The sequence below is a fragment of the Puma concolor genome, chromosome F2 (genome assembly GCF_028749965.1).
Source record: "Puma concolor isolate L17-30 chromosome F2, mPumCon1.1.hap2, whole genome shotgun sequence".
Lineage (NCBI taxonomy): Eukaryota > Metazoa > Chordata > Mammalia > Carnivora > Felidae > Puma > Puma concolor.
In genome coordinates, this window is record NC_141684.1 from 28,512,713 (window position 1) to 28,517,219 (window position 4,507).

The 4,507-nt window shown below is 34.6% G+C and overlaps 1 pseudogene; it reads right to left on the minus strand.

Annotated features, from left to right (window-relative positions):
• Nucleotides 1-266: 266 nt before the first annotated feature.
• On the minus strand, nt 267-568 carry LOC112859283 (BH3-interacting domain death agonist pseudogene; annotated as a pseudogene).
• Between the last annotated feature and the right edge of the window lie 3,939 nt (nt 569-4,507).

Below are 4,507 nucleotides of genomic sequence, written 5' to 3' on the forward strand. Positions count from 1 at the left end.
TCAGGCTCTGCACTGACAGTGTGGGGCCCATTTGGGACTCTCTCCTTTTCTCTGCTCCTCCCCTACTCTCTCTCTCTCTCTCTCTCTCTCAGAATAAGTAAACATTAAAAGAAATTTAAATAGTAAGAAACAAATAGTTATTATCTCATGCCTATCTTCTTTAAGAACTTTGTTTAAATGGCCATGGCTCCATCCCCACTGGAAGAAGGTGTACTGTTGTCACCATATCAAGTTTGAACCAGTGATGCTTCTGAAGAGTTGTCCACTCAGTCCATTCCATTTCTGACTCAGTTCCTCATATAGGTGAGTAGGCTCTCGTTAATAAAATTCACTGTTGTGCACGAGACATCACGGAGCAAGGATGGTGTGTGATCGGCCACCTTTTTTGGCCAACAGCATGGGTCAAAATCAGCTTGCTCTTCTCTTTCTCCATGTCTTTAGGATAAGTCTGTGTGACCTGCTCCAGTGCACCAGCGAGGTACTTCCTTCTCTCTTCCTCCCACAGGTTCATATTCTTAAATTGTATTACCAGGTTATTCACTAGTCTTGGGTGAATGCTGAGATCCATTCTGTCCCCTATTTGTATGAGTTGCCTGGCAATATCCCAGATGATTTATTCTTGACTCTCAGAATATGCCTACTCACTATTGACGAAGTGGCTGCACCAGTTGCCATTTGTCTATAGCTCATCATCATGGTCCTCCTGTAGGTAAGCTGGCACGGGCAGTTCACGGCCCAATGCCTCCAACTCTTTGTGGAAATTATAGTTGGAGCAGTTTTGAAGGAAGCCAAAGACCAGCAAATTTTTTGATGCACTCATCCTGGAGGCCTGACCCATTGCTTACCTTAGAATCTATGGCTCAGGCAACCTTGCAGGGATTCGACTTGCTTCTGGTTTTGTGAGCATCCCAAGTCAGCAGCCTCCAATGGGGATAAAATTCTCAAAGCTTCCTATGCCCATAATTTATTAGATGCCATACTTTTGCTGGTTGCTGCAGCTATTAAGTTTCTTGGGCATTCCAACAATTCCTTATCCACCAGCTATAGAGGCTCTGAGAGGCAGACAGGGGGTAAGGCGCTGGGTGCCAGGTAAGGCAAGCTGGAAGCAAAGGCCCCAAGACACCAAGAGTATAAATTTATTAAACTCAAAAGTTAAAGATAAAAAGGGGTTATTTGGATAAAATATAACCTATTTGCAACATAATAACAGCATATATAATACATAAGACCACAGAAAGTTTGAATGTGAACTAACAAAACGAAGCTAATATCATAACCCAAAAATGTATTAGGAAAAAATATACATAATTGTAAAAATAATGGGCAAATCCATAATTATAATAAAATACAGTTTAACACGACTCTCATAGTGGGGAAATAGATCAATGGGGAAAGTTTTGAAGAATAAAGAAGACTTTAACAATCTGATCACAAATTAATAATGAGCACATTTAACCCTGCAGTCAGCAATTATAAAATACAGTTTTCAAGCATTTACAGAAAAGACAATAATACTATTTGTTTGGCTCAAAAGGAAAACAATCACATTACAAAGGAACAATTTACCATTAATTATAAATCAGTATCCAAAAGATAAACAAAGAAGAATAAAATAAATTAAAAATTTAAAAGCATATTCTGAATAAGTGCGATTATATAATAGAAATCAGAAAATACTTAACACTAAATGTAATGGAAAGTACTATAATTATACCCTTAAAATGCTAATGGAAAATAAGCTATATAAATATAAAAACAAAAAGCTGTATAAATCTAAGCTTTATAAATATAAAATAAGAAATTAATAAAACAGAAAAAAATGCAATACAGAAGATCCTTAAATACAAATATTGGTCTTTTAAAAGCAAAAACTAATGAAACAGACAAACCACTCACAAGACTGATCAGGGAAAACAAAATAAGTTCCAAATACACAATATGAAGAATTAAAAAGGGGAAGGGGTGCCTGGCTGACTCAGTCATCGGAGCATGCAGCTCTTGATCTCAGCGTTGTGAGGTCAAACCCTACATTCGGCATAGAGCTTACTTAAAAAATAGTAATATTTTTTAAAGTTTTAAGAATTAAAAAGGGGAATACAAAAGTGATTTTTTAAAAAGATATATAAAAGAATATATTTTGAATACCTAAACTTGAAAATTTAGAGAAAATAATCACTAAACTAAAAAATATAGGTTAGCAAAATTAACTCAATAAGAAATTAAAAAAAAAACATTAATTAACTATAAAGTTAATTAACTATAAAGTTTAACAAGATTGAATCAATCCCTCAAGAGAGAGGGGAATAAAGGAAGAAGGAAGAAGAAAGAAATAAAGGAAGGAAGGAAGAAGGAAGAAATAAAGGAAGGAAGGAAGGAAAAGAAGAGGAAGAAACAGTCAACGAAAATAAAACACCAAGCATATGTGGGGAAAGAAATAATACCTCATACATAAATTGTTCAGGGATTTGAAATAGAGCAAATGCTTTCTCATCAATGTGTGAGGCAGTATAAAATTATGTGGTAAACACTGATAATTGTAGTAATATAATCCATAAAGTTTTAGCTGGGATCATGGCCAATCAGCTAGAGATTATACATCCTATCATTGCTTAAAGCTAGATATGGCCATGAAAAGAAAAGAAAAGTGTTATCTCACCAGGTTCAGAGAAAAGTACTTGACTGAAGTTCTAAATTCAATATTAAAATTAAAAAATATATAAACAACTTTTCAGCAATCAAGGAACAAAGAAAATATTGGGCTAATAAAGTGCATTAATCAAAAAACCTATGGCAACAACATAATGGATATTAAAATGTTAGAAATATTAGCTTTAAGAGTTTGAATAAAGCAAGATCCAAATATCACCATGTGTATTAAATATCATACTAAGGATGTAGTTCGTGCAGCAAGACAAGAAAAACAAGTAGCAGTTTAAAATTTGGAATACCACATATTGTCATGTACTCACATATAATTATTTACTTAGAAATCAGGAGAAGCTACACATTTTAGAATTAATAAGGTTGGTAAGGATTTTAGATATATTAATAATAAAAATCAACATATGTGTTAAAGATAAATCAATATATAAAAATCAGTAATAAAGTTAGAAAATGTGCCTTGAAAATAAACAAACCTTGATTTCACGTTTGTGTATATAAAAGAAAATAATTCCAATAACAATTCTTATGATTTTGTGTGTGGGGAGGCAACATATTCTAAAATTTACATAAAATAGTAAAAGACCAAGAATGATCAAAATGTTCCTCAAGAAAAAGAACTGGTTTGTGTGTGGGTGGATAAAGTCGCCTTAGAAGAGACGAAGTGTTATGAAGAAATAATAGTAAAGACAGTATAGCATTGATTGATAAGTCACCACACAAATGGAAAAGAATAGGAGCCACATTAAAAGATATCTGTGTGTTGGGAAGTGTCATTTGTGATAAGGGATACAACCAAACGTCGATGGGAAAAGTTGGACTTATTTTTCAAAACAATGCCTGAATGATATACTAAAAAGTATAAGTGGATTTGTATTTCACATCATATACAAAAGTATATTACCAGAAGAAATAAGCACTTTGAACATTTAGAAAAAAATATACAATACCTTTTTAATTTCAAAAATGGATGATTTCTGAAAGAATACAAACAAAAAAGTATAAACTATAAATGAAACTATCAACAGCTTTAGCTGTATTTAAATAAAAATGTATGTGCTCCAAAAGACAACAAAAACAGTAAGGAAAAAAAAAAATCACAGGGGCGCCTGGGTGGCGCAGTCGGTTAAGCGTCCGACTTCAGCCAGGTCACGATCTCGCGGTCCGTGAGTTCGAGCCCCGCGTCGGGCTCTGGGCTGATGGCTCAGAGCCTGGAGCCTGTTTCAGATTCTGTGTCTCCCCCTCTCTCTCTGCCCCTCCCCCGTTCATGCTCTGTCTCTCTCTCTGTCCCAAAAATAAATAAACGTTGAAAAAAAAATTAAAAAAAAAAATCACAGATGTGGGCAGCTAATTGCAAAATATGTTACTAAGACAATTAAACATCAATAGGCTGTGACATATGTATATCTACAATTCAAAAGAAAAAATGGGATTGTCAATACAAGTGAGAAATGCTCAATCTCGGGAGGGAGCCAAAACATAAGAGACTCTTAAATGAGAACAAGCTGAGGGTTGATGGGGAGTGGGAGGGAGGGGAGGGTGGGTGATGGGTATTCAGGAGGGCACCTGTTGGGATGAGCACTGGGTATTGTATGGAAACCAATTTGACAATAAATTTCATATTAAAAAATAATAATAAAAGAAATGCTCAATCTCACAAGTACCATGGAAATGTAAAGGAAAACCACAATGAAAATCAATATCGCATATGACAAATGAACAAAAAAAAATTTTAGTTAGAATGTGAATCAGCTGAAAACTTTAGCCACCCATGGTGAGAGTGCAAATGAGCACAATCCCATTTGAAAATCAGGTTGCTGAGAACCTGTGAAAGCTGAAGAGTTTC